We start from the raw sequence: 13435 nt of genomic DNA on the forward strand, positions 1-13435 counted from the left end.
TCAGTGACTTTGAACTCTGGTGAGTCCAAACATTTTAGTTGTTGATGTCATACAACGTTTGGAATGAAACGGCAGCTCTGTGGCAACATATGAGGAATACATGGATTTGACAAGTTTCTGCTTGGCTATGACTGTGACTCATTTTTCGAACAAAAAGTAGAATGACAGAAAAAAGCTCAGATGAGAGCACTAACACTGGTGTTCTGACAGTTATTCATGACCATAGTGATATTTTGTGCAACGGCATTCTACTCACTGTCACTACAGTGAGCATGCTGATGTCCACAGTAATGAAAAAACCTTGGCGTGCACTTTCTTTCTTTAACAGACATGTTCTTTGCTGACAACAGCAACCTCCTCCAATTAAACAGCTGAACATACAGTGGGCACGAACCGTTAGAGAAATGCTGAAACAATAAATAACTAAGTGAAAGACGATCTGATTTCCAAAAAGGCATAAATTTAAATGCTTTCATATTTGAACCAAGATTACTTTGTTTCCATTTCTCACAATTTTGAAATGATGACAACAACAGCAGCTAAAAAGGCAAAAATGTGTGCATCCTGCACAGTGAGTTCCTAGTAACATCTCCTTAGGTAACTTGTAAATTCCTTTTGTAGCCAGCTAAGAGCCTTTTGGTTCTTCTTTCAGGTGATTTTCATCCATTATTTCTGAAAAAGTGTCCTAGTTCTGCAATTTTGAGGAGGTGCAAACTTTCATATTGCACTGTTTAAGTTAGTTATGAATTTTGAACTGTTAGGATTAGGATCTTGTTGTAGAAGCCATCCTATATTCATCTTTTTTACAATTAGAGTGACGTTTGTTTTCAGAGTCAGCTGGTATCTAACTGAGTTCATTCTTCCCTTTATCAGTGGAATGATCTCTGTGCCAAAAGTCCAGAAGTGTGATGATTCATTTCTGTGATTAAAACCAGGAGAAGTTCTTTATTCATTACTTAATCAGTCCACATGATTTTTTTTGCAAAATGCTTGTCAAGATGTCAATTTGTAATGAAGACACAAACAAAATGCTTTCCTCTCATGAAGGTGATAACTTAGAGTGTATCTGCACAGTCATGTGAATGTTCCTGATGACATTGCTGAAGTTAAAACCAGTGCTCACAGACAGTTTTCTCGTTTTCCACGACTTCAGCTTTTCCAGAAACATTTCAGTTTCTCATAATGTGATTAGGAAATCACATTATGAGAAAACCTGGAAACTACCTGGAAACACTTTCCCATCATCTCAGAGCCTTCCCCTGCTGTTTTGGCTTCAATTATTTCTATTTTAGGAGTTCTGCGCAGGTGATTGACTCCATGGCGCTTTACGGTTGAGACAAAGTTTGAGGAGTCTCAGTTCCAACAATGAGTTTGAATGAACTATCGCTCTAACCAGCTGATCTAAGTTCTGAGAAACTTTTGCATGGGACTATTTTCCTTTTTTTCCACATTCGCTTAAATATATTACACTGATCCTGCATCAGGTGTTGAGATCAGCTCATCTTCTGCTCACGTCACCATTTACAGTAACCAGGTTGTTTACCAGGGATCTCCACACCTCTGCATACTTCTGTTCAACACCAACATTATGTTAAAAACAAATGACAGTTTAAACTAATGATCTTGTTTTCAAATCAGCAAATATATCCTAGTTTTAGCAAATGCACTGAATTTCTGCATCATTTTCTCTGTGGCTCTGAAAGTGAAATCATCCCTTTGCATGTGATACGTGACGCTCTTAAGCAGGTTAAGCTAATACCTGCTTCATGTAACGCTGTCATGATAAAATGTAAAACATAAGCCACTGGAAGTTAATGTAATTAGACTGACTGATTCGACTTCACTGTGATATTCATCTCAGCTGTGACTGCACCTATAAATACACACATGTAAAAAAGACTTCAGACTTGAAGTCTGGTGTTACAAATTTGGGCCTGAAGTTTGACAGATGCTGGCATTTAGATAGCAAGAGTCTAATGAGAGAAGCCACTGATGTATGTCTGTTTTGGTAACGATTTCCACTATTGTGTAACACATTTGTCTCCTGTGACTCCCTTAAGTAACCCTGTGTTTTAAGAATTTAATAAAAACAATTTTTTCAACAGGCTTTGGGCCCTGTTCAGTTGATCCACCGTGTTATTGACAGAGCTATTCCTACTCTTCCTACACGTGCTATGCTGTTTCCTGTGTGGCTTGAGTTGCCACCATCAAGACTGTTCAGTGTCTGGCATCAAAGCTATCATGTAAGCTCCAACTAAAAGATTATATTACATGATAAGTCTACACCTGTTGTCTCTTAGACTCCCACTACCCAGCTCTTTTGAATAATTTAAACTGTTTAAAATGAGGATTTCATGCACTTGATTCTCTCCTATTCCTTGCAATGGGATTTTATTTTATTTTATTTGTAGAAACATAGTTATGCACGTTTGAAACGTTTCCCTTACATCTTTGACTTCACACGGACACTTCCTTGAGCCTTGAAATACAAACTGTCTTGCTTGGGACACTTTTTTTTTCTGTAGTTTGATATGTCATAGTATATTGCCAACTAAATATAGCAGCTTTCCCATCCAAGCTACCGACTGCCCACTCTGTCACATGGTCAAAACAAAACTGACACTGTTGCAGGGTGACTGAAGCATGTGAAAAGTGGCCTCAAAGGTAGGAGGAAATAAAGCGATGATTCAGACGGGTTCAAGCAGGAGAGTCATGATCCTGTGCGCTCATTTCAGTCTCATTTCGTGACTCATCAGTTTTCTTATTGTTGCTACTGAAAACTATTGAGTACTTTCCCGCTGTTTTTATGCATTTCGCAGCTCTTGGTGAGCTGACAATGTGCCCCGTGCACCCCAGTAACATACAAATTCCACCTACATGCAACACACAAACCAAAACCAAAATCTCCCTCATGTTTGACTTGAGGTATGTGCCTTTTCTGTCAAATCTTCTTCTCTGTGCAGGTGCAATTCAAAGCAGTCCCTCTGATGAATTATGGCGATGATGCCATGTTCCAGCTGTCATTATAATGCACTTGGACAAATCAGTTTTGGCAGTAATCTCTCACTATTATCTCACATTAGTTGAAAGAGAACTGCAACGTGATTGCAGCACCACCTCTTTGATGTCACACCAAAGCAAAACTCGAGAGGACGAGATGAAAATCGAGTGCAGGAATTAGGCGACTTGAAAGCATTTAGCAAGATTATCAAGGGATCAAGGTGGACTTTCTGGCAGGAAACTGATTACTGTACTATATGAAGAAGAACATTTTGCACAGAGTAAATTAACCGAAACAGTGTGCGTTCAGCTTTTCAAAAGAAGATGTCCACCTTTGTGAGAGAATTATCATATTCCAGTTTGCATTCCCAGCAATTCACCTGTGGCAGCACTGTAGTGATGCAAACAGCTGTATTGCCAATATCTTTGGAGAGCAGTCCATGACTCATATGAAGTACTCATAAATAGGCCTCTCAAACATGCTGCGACCATTAGCACCAGATCACCTGTCTGCATGCACTCATATCACATGACACATTTCTCCTATTGAGCAGTTTCAGCCAGTCTGAATAAATGACAGACGATAACTGTGGGAATCATGCAGAGCAAGAAAACAAACAGAAACGCACGAAGGTACTTCGTAACCAAAAAAACTACGAACCTTTTTTTAAAACAGGCAAAATATATACATTTTGCATTAATTTTTCTGATTGTGTTGCTTGTATAACTGAACAAACTGAAGACAGGGGTGACACACCACCTTAACTGAAATGTGTTGAACGGTTGTGGATTTACACACTCAGATGATTCGGAGCATATCATGTGTCTGGCCGTCGGCTATAATAAATACGCCTCTTTTTTAGCTTTGTTATCTTTTTTAAGAAAAAATCTACTGTGATAAACGTCTGATCGTTAACTTGCAAGAGGCGTCACTATATGGACTGGCTGAATTGTGACCCCTTACATCAGCATTAATCTATGCCACGAATGTATCTATGGAGCTACAAAGCGAGCGTCAGGATGGGTGATAAAGTACGGGGGTATTACTGTTAGCTTTGGGGTTATAATATTGTGCAAAGTCATCTAAGAATCTGTCAGTCTGTAGCAGTTTGCTGTTGAGATTTACAGAGTTCTGAAATAATTTTCTTATCTTGACCAATAGCATAGTCCTTCTGAAGTGCTGTGCAAAGTGGTTATTACAGACACTAAGTTTGGCTGGTGGTTGATTGATGGATTGCAGTGTTTTTAATTAGTACCATTACTTGAAATGTTCGGTTTCATCATCACCTTCAGTAATCAGTAATGACTGATTTCGGCATATTTTCGTTTCAACTTGTGAAGTCGGAATTTGTTTTATGTATTACATCATAACCATCAAGAGTCTGGAAATACTTGTTTTTATGTACATTTTCCTGGATTTTTAACATTATACGACACTATTGAAGCTATGAGAAAAAAACACAATATTAAAATATGATCTGAACTAAGCTGAAGACTCTCGCAACCAATTTAATCAGGTAATTGCACATATTACTTTTCCAACAGTCTTAAAGGAGCTCCCAGATATGTTGAGCACGTTTTGGCTGCTACTTTCACTTCGTGGTCAAACTCGTCTCACTTAGAATGAGGCTGGGTGATTGTAGACACAAAGTCATCTGATGCAGCTCACTTAAATATCCCTCTTGATTAATCTGGGATTTCTGAGGCCGGTAACTCGTATCGACTCATTCTTGTTGCAGTGGTAAAAAGCCGTTTCCTGCGCACCAACGCTACGTTGACACAGTGTAAATGATGGTGTTGAACACATTAAGCAGACAAGACGTTAAATGAATGAACGTTTGACAGGTGTTTATTACAATCCTATATGACTGGATGTCTTCATTGTTCTACTATGCTGAAAACAGTCAAAATACAAGAAAACTTGAGAGCATGGGAAGGTGTGTCCAAACATTTGACTGGTATTGCATCCAAAATCACCATGTTAAAAATAGAATCTTATTAAAAGGCCTCGTGGCTGACCTGCAGCAATGTGTCTTCAGTATCAGACAGGGATGACCTTTAAAAACACGCGTGTGGTAGGAAACTGGGTCATACCTTTTGTCTGTGCACATTAGAAAAATATGGATGATCTTGAGCAGTGGAATCTGAAAGTCTGAATGAGAACAGAGAAAAAAATGGATAAAGGAACATTTAAAATCATCACACAATCACAAGTTATGACAGTCAGACAAACAGTCAGCTTAATGAAGCAGCATTCAGATGACGCTCGGGTGGGTGTGACCCCCGAGACTTGCTCAAGTAAATCAACAAGCAGGTGTTCAACTGTTATAGAGAGGATGTGCCTTCTATGTGGAGGTGGGAAACGTGGCATCACAACTCAGTGAAAGTGTCATATAACAAAAGGTTATTCTTGGTGTAGAGTGGCTTTTATAGGATGAACTCTGGTTACACTGAACGTTTCTAAGAGTGGAGTGCAGTTGGATCGAAAAAATCTTTTTGGTAAAGCACCAAAAACATCATAAGACATATGGCATCATCTGAAGACGCATCAAGTTGTGTTCACCAAGACATAGACAAGCAACTTTATCATACATATGGAGTTATGGAAAATTATGGAATTTGTATAAAACAAGTCTTGTCAAAAAACAGCTGCCTAGTGTGGGATAATGACTTCTCAGGAGGTGAAACATCTGGAACGGGCTAAAAAAAACAGGCCAACCAAAAACTTTCCGTTTCATATGTTCAATTTTAAGATTCAGGGCACACATAGAAGGGTGTGTGTAAAGATAAGAGCAAAGGAGAAAATTGTTCTCCGTTTGCTTTGTTGGTGTATTGTAGTCATCTTTTGCAGGAGTGTGTAGTTTTCTCATTGACCGCATTCATATTCTTGTGCATGTGTAAAAATGATGAGGAGCCGTTTTTCTGAACAAACAACTAAACACAACAGTGCATGACGTGTGGGATGCTAAGTGCTTATTTTTTCCATCAACATTTTCGCTGAGTGGGAGGTGGAGTCTCTGAAATAGTGTCCGTTCAACTCAGAAGACCATTGTTTGATCACGCAAATTTATGCAAACCAGAGTGCAAGTTTTATCCCAACTCGATATGACAACGATCCAAGAAGCCTCTTTTGATGTCAGGAATGTTCAGTGGTGTTGAAGCCAGGTGGCAGTGGAGGAAAGTCCATGACAGACTCTCCATGGTATTCTTTGGTCATGAAGGAGTTCTTGCAAAGCTTTGATGTGTGTTTGAGCTCATTATCCAGCTGAAGTATTAATCCTTCTCTACAAAGCAACTTCTCCTCGGTCAGAGTGGAGTCTATTCAGTCCCTCAACAATATGCCTCCAAGCACATAGGTTGTTTGCTGAGGAGAGTTGTTTCCAGCAGCAACAATCTGGCAGGTGCTGGAGGAAATCATACGTCAATCATGTCACTGGATTCACGATTTGTGGCAAGACCAAACAGGTCTACACACATTGTAGCTTTTGTAGTCAGTTCAAAGTTATTTAAATTGTTCTGCACTGCCAGTCCTTGTAATCCTATTTTAGGCCTGTAGAGGGTCCTCAAACTAAATGTTCTGCTGTCCCTTGTACTGAAAATGGAATGGTATAATCGAGCTGAAAATACAACCAGCAAAATGAATAATGACAATATCAGTCTTTCATCCACAATAAAGACAACATTTAGTGTTTTTTCTATTTCACAAGCACCTGAAACGCCTGTAACCCTTTTATTTGTCTTGTGTTTTGATTTGAATCTACTTGACCTATCTGACATAATCAGACATGTTTTCATCTTGACTGTGCTAAAGGAGACCAGGACTGTGTAGCATACTGCAGCTCACTGAGACGTAGTACTGAGGCCTTATGCCCTGCGTGTTTATTTATCCAGTCACCGATTCATCATCTAAGTTATAACACAATATGACAAGAAACCTGTCACAAGAGGAAAAAAAAACATTATTTGTATTGACAGCAAGGTACATCATTAGTTAGATCAAAGAAGACACGGTGCAGCAAAAGAAAAGAAAAGCAGCACCAGGACGACAGAACAGAACAGAAACATCTGTAGGATTTAGGAACAATTCTGGAACCTGTATAAACGTCTGCTGTGCTGAGACTACCATTGGTAACCAACACCATTGTCCCCAAAGTAGCACATTGAGATTCCCATCTGTTTCCACTCCTATGTCGAATGGCCGAAATAATTTTTTTAAAGCCATTCTTTGGAGTGAGATGCTACGCGCAAGTCATTGTTTTGCCTGACAGGCAGCTTTGCTTGTTTTCGAAAACAACCTGCACACCCCTTTCTCATGTCTGCAGCAGGAGACCTGTGTAATTACATCCAAAGCGCTCTCCTCACCCCTTTGCTTGATATAATATCTGACATCCACTTGCAGAGCCCCTCCTCTCTCTGCCTCTCCGCATCTCTGCAATTGGAGAGCTCATGACTGGCAGTGTGCGGTCCTGCCTTGTCGCGTGTGTAGTGCATCAGAGCAGATGGAAAAGCGAAGGAAGATGCAGATATGAGAGAGGACGAAGAGTGTGGCAGGCAGCTAAACAGATGAGTGTTATGTGAACCGAAACGGAGAATGGGAGATGACTGAATTTTAGACATTTATTCAAAGACAAAACTGATGGCAGAGTCTGTCAGGTAAGTGTGAAACTCGTATGATGATATCACTTTGCTGTGTCAGGTAACAGCACAGTAGGATTGAACAAATTCAAAAGTCTTAGCATCTCACTGACCTGTCAAAGTTAACATTCTTGTTAGAATTGTATTCTCAGGCAGCTTAGAGATGATGAACAGCAGAGATCTCCAACGCTTATTTCAGCATCCTTCCTAATCACCTAAGTATGAGAAAGAATTGATGTTCCTTTTCACCCGAGGGTTGAAGTCTGCACCAAGACCAGATAAAACGCACAGTGACTCTATCAGATCCACACTTTATCACACTCTGTGGGCTGCCTGGTCCTCCGTTATAGTACAGGAATCTGATCAGTGGCGTTTGTGAGTTTTTGAGGATTTTCTTTCAGCCCCTCATCAGTTTGGTGGCACATTGTGTTTTAGACAGTGTGTATGACAGCTGAACAACAAGATCAACAACAATCTTAAATATAATGCATTACACCTCTAAGTTGTTACCAAGGAAAAAAAAAAAGACCAGATCAGGAACTTACTGTTATTTGACAATTAATTAATGAGTTATCTTTTTGTTTTCTGTTAAATGGCGTCTGTCAAAAGAAAAAAAAGGGAAAATTAATCAGGAATAACACTGACTGATAACATGTTAATAAGTACTTCCGTAATAGTTCCTAATTGAGGATACGGTTTATAGTTTATCACGATCATTTACAGATGGGAACCTAGACCCGGAGACCTCATATCAGGGAATCATCAGGGAACGATTATGGGATGAGTATTTGTGAAGTGGTCATACTGACGGTTAGTGAACAGTCCAAAACTAGAAAACAGCTCAACCATCGTTAATTACTTAAACATGCGTTATGAATTTTCTACAGCCCAAAGAAAGATGTGTGTTGCTGAGTTGTAACAAAGAAGTTTGGGTCAAGTCATCTTTATTTATTTGGCACATTCAAAAACATCTGAGGCTGACCAAAGTGCTTCATAGAGTAAAAATACAACAGGAATAAAAAGAGCATGATAAAAATAACAGTGAATTCTGCTGTTCTGCAGATGAAATTACTCAACTCTAAAAGGAAGGCGAGAAAAAGAGCTCTGTCTTTAGCAATGATGCGACGTGCTCAACAGTGGAAGAAAACACAATATAAAGGGGTAAACCGATGCATACCCAGTATATCCCAGTCTGTTCTTCTTATCATATTAAATGAGTATATTCATTAAGAGTTAACAGTACACAATTCATGAGTTACAAAGTTGCTTCTGACATATTTCTAGCTTGTTTCTTAAATAACTAACCATCACCTAATTGTGATGTACCCTTTTTTATTAGTTACTCCTTAACAAATGGTAAACATTCTACATTCATTCCTTAGGTGCTTTATGTATGGGCTTAGATTTGTCTAAAAAATAACTGCAAATGGGTGATCTACAAAAATGCCTTGAGTTGCACACGTTTTTCTACCCACAAATACAAATTTCCTATTTGTAACTTGTGTATTGGTTTTTACAAATATATGTTTATTTGTAAATATATCATTTTCCATTTGTAAAACAAAAAGCCATTTGTGAAACTGAAAACTGTTTGTGAATGGTGACTCAGCATTTGTGGATCACCGATCACACGTTGGTATTTTTGAGACATTCTTTCTGCAAATCCGTACAGATCCACAAACAAATCGCCCGTGATTCACAAAGCACCATCCAGTAGATGGCCCTGTTGTTCACTGATGTATCTATGGCTCGGTTTAAGAACGATCAAGGAAGGTCGCTGATTAGCAGTAACCACACAGATGCGTCAGTTGGATGTGATAACATTTATGGATGGTGTTTGTTGCTCGTCTGTAGTTTTAAAGTTTTAGTTTTATCTAAGCCAACTTTGTGTTGTTTTCACACACACCTGGCATGTTTTCTGATAGCAACATCAGCGCGTTAGTTTAACTGGCTACTGTAATAACTGGAGGTTGAGTCTGTGACAGCTTTAACCGGGAACAGGTCACCAAAATCGAGTCTGGTCACCCTAGCTTAGTAAGGCTGTCATGGCTGTCAAGATTATCACGGCCTACATGTTTGCTAATTGCGCGAGTCTGTTGCTAACGTTAGGCAGCTTGTATGAACTGACCAGTCCATACCCATCCATTTTCTATAATCACTTAATCTGCCGGTCGGTTGTTACTGCTAATCAGTGACCTTCTTCCTTCATCGTTCTTAAGCCGAGCCATAGATACATCAGTGAACAACAGTGCCATCTACTGGATGGTGCTTTGTGAATCACGGGCGATTTGTTTGTGGATCTGTGTGGATTTGCAGAAAGAATGTCTCAAAAATATTGTGAGTGTGTGATCGGTGATCCACAAATGCTGAGTCACGATTAACAAACAGAATTTTCAGTTTCACAAATGGCTTTTTGTTTTACAAATGGAAAATTATATATTTACAAATAAACATATATTTGTAAAAACCAACACACAAGTTACAAATAGGAAATTTGTATTTGTGGATAGCAAAACGTGTGTAACTCAAGGCATATTTGTAGATCCCCCTATTTTTTAGACAAATCTAAGCCTATATTTATGTAGTCCCCTAAAAATGTGCATCTCATCATCAAGTGTTACCTGGAGCTTCCTGTTTAGATTCAAAATTTGCGTTTTGATTTCATAAAAATGGCAAAAAAGTAAACGGCCGCTTGCTTTCTCTAAATATGTTTAAACAAATTATTTAAAAAATAATACAACTGCTTACAAATAACATATTTTTCTGAAGTTGCATCAATGTTGTTTCTTTTTAAAATGGGTTTCAAACGATGAGAGCCCATGACCAACTTAAGAGAAACACTTCACACTCACAGAAGCTTGGGTGCATTATTCACGCCACTGAGTGCTACTCCCCAGCAAATGTACTGATATGCAAATTCACCAAGTGGTAAAATAATGGAAATGAAATTCAGCCTTGATGATGTGCTTAACATGTGGCCCGTCTGTACGACAGATGTTCATTTGAAGGATTACAATGAATACAAGTACATCAGAATTGCAGATAATGATGTGGAAGAGTTGGATGGTGGATGCATACTGTAACCAAAGTCAAGCTAGGCAAATATCTTTAATTATCAATTCATAGGATGTCACGAAATCCCACTGACCGGGATTCCTCAGAGGACTTAGTCCTTTGTTCTTCAGTTTCAAAGTTGCTTTAGATTGTCCTCTGGATCCTCAAAACACCCACAATCCTTTGCACACGTCTGAGATGCTGATGTAGGTTCTAAATGCACAGTGCATTTCAACCTAAAACCTAAAGATGTGACTTAAAAGACCCGTTCTACTGAGGAAGTAGTTGACTTTGAGAAATATTCCTCCACGTGAAAATGACTGATTATTTAGCAGTAGACTAACAGTGGATGTGCTGCAGGTGATTGTGTTGATGACTGTGTCTTCAAAATACACTTTACTCAAAATGCAAATCACAGATGAAGCCTGTGCAGTACATGCTGTAGTCACTCATACAGCTAAAAATGGGAAGAAATAGACATTCCTGTGTGTAGTTTGCATGTTCTCCTCTTCATGCGTGGGTTCTCTCTGGGTACTCTGGCTTCCTCCCACACCCTGCACGCTTGGTTGATTGGTTATTCGTAATTGACCCTTGGAGTGAGCGTGAGCCTACATGGTTGTTTGTCTCTGTGTTGGCCCTGTGAGAGACTGGCAACATGTCCAGGGTGTACCCAGCCTTTTGCCTGGTGGCAGCTGGGAGATGCTCCAGCCACCCCTGCAATCTTGGATTGGATAAAGCAAATCTAAGGGATGGACGGATAAACGTATGCCTGAAAGAATTATAAATATAATTCATTACAGCACAACCTGAGGACCTGTGGTGGATTAATGCCTAATCTGAGTTTAGAGCAGTCACGTGGGAATTTATAAGCCCTGACCTTAAGATACAATGAACACATAATTACATCATAAAACTATTAAATTGTCAAAAATACATATCTGCACAAATGAGGATAGTCCTCTTTATGTGTTAAATGAATGACACACGTGTTGTTCATACGTGTTCAATCATTCACAGTTGTTCCCTTTGTTTCTCTTTTACAGGCACTGGCAGGCATTTATAAGCAGTGTATTCATGCTGCAGACTGTTGTGAAATCCTCGCTACCAGGGAGCGCTGCGAGGCCAATCTGTATGGCGGCGTGGTGGTATCACGCACCTTAAAGAAGCAATCAAGATAAACAGAGCCGATATTTGTCTCTGCAGGAAGACGCACAGGGAGACTTCCCTGCTGCAGCCTCAGCTGATTATAAAACACAACATGCCCCGTGTTGCTGTTTTTTAAAATTCATCTCATCATATCTCAGTGTAAACAAATATTTCGACATATAGTGGTGTAAAAGACATTTGATAAACGTTTGTGAAGTTATTCTGTGGCTAAGAAAAATTGTGATCCCCTGAATTCAAGCTTCTATAAACAAGTCTAAAGAGAAGATACTATTGATGCTCAGTGCCACACTTTCCCTAAAGAACTAACGACATCATGGAACCAACTTAAAATCTAATATTTAAGTTGACTGACACTGGAACATTATGGAATCTGTTCGCCCAACAGGACTGTCCACAGCTGCCTTGGTGGCCATCGCTTGCAATACATTTGTCGCCATCCTGCTTCTCTTGCTCTGTCTAATTGTCTACCGAGCCTGCAGGGTCCCTTCTAGCCCAGAGAGGCTGCCAGTGTTGGCTCCGAGCGAAGCGCAAACCCAGCAGATGAGTGAGCAAAAGTACCTGTTGACCTCTTGACTGCAGAGCAATGAGTCAAATGTAGCGACAAGTGATGGATTCGGTGTGGACCTCCACAGGAGCGCAAAGAAAGACTGCAAGGAACAATAACACTTTTTATTTTTTGAAGACAGCGGCCGATCTAATGTTGCCTCACAATGACAGCTGTGATGAACTATGGTGGAGTGAGGAAACTATTTTCCTGGTTTGACAGCGTGCACTGGGGAATGCTGATGTGAACGCACACACAAAACGGTCCCACAGATGCATGCAGGTTACGCAGACACGGTGAGATAAGACAGGCCTGTTCATGAAGATTTCTAAATATATCCCCTAATTTCATACGGTGATGTGACTAAACAGGAAAGCCACTCCATTGGTGACAACAGGGACTTGAGCTTATGTGGAATGTGTGTGTTTGTGTGCCATTGCCTCTCATATGAGTAAACTGTGAGGCATAACAAGGATGTTCACATACAGATTGATTAATCCTATAGGACACTAAGGATTAACACACAAGACACAGGAAAATATCAAAACCCAAACACTTATTTGAAGTATTGCTGGTACTGCTGCTTCTGACTTGTGAAGGATGGTTGTAGAATTTTAAGATTGTATGTAAAGATGTACTTTACATGAAGACATTTAGCTGATATCTGAGATGCAGCCAATTAGGAGTAAGAAAAAAAGGGTTTTTAAAAGAATATATAATCACATGTGGTGATATTATCATCAAATAGCTCTTTCTAATAATGATACTTTACTGCCACACCAAATTGTGATCAATGTGGCTACAATAATCCAGAAAACTGGAACTATTGATAAAATAGTTGAATAAAAATGACAAAAGATGAACAAATCTTAAGCCAGCAGTAGGTTTCCTACTACTGCAATCATGATCTGAATGTGTTGCTGCCACGTGATCGCAATCATTTGTCCCAAATTGTCTGCAAAAACGAGAAGACTCGTACTGAAGTTGTGGAAATGCTCATGCAATGAATCACACATGAGGAAGAAGCTGCTGTGT

The sequence above is a fragment of the Leuresthes tenuis genome, unplaced genomic scaffold, assembly GCF_036924035.1.
Source record: "Leuresthes tenuis unplaced genomic scaffold, fLeuTen1.0.hap1 SCAF_3, whole genome shotgun sequence".
NCBI lineage: Eukaryota > Metazoa > Chordata > Actinopteri > Atheriniformes > Atherinopsidae > Leuresthes > Leuresthes tenuis.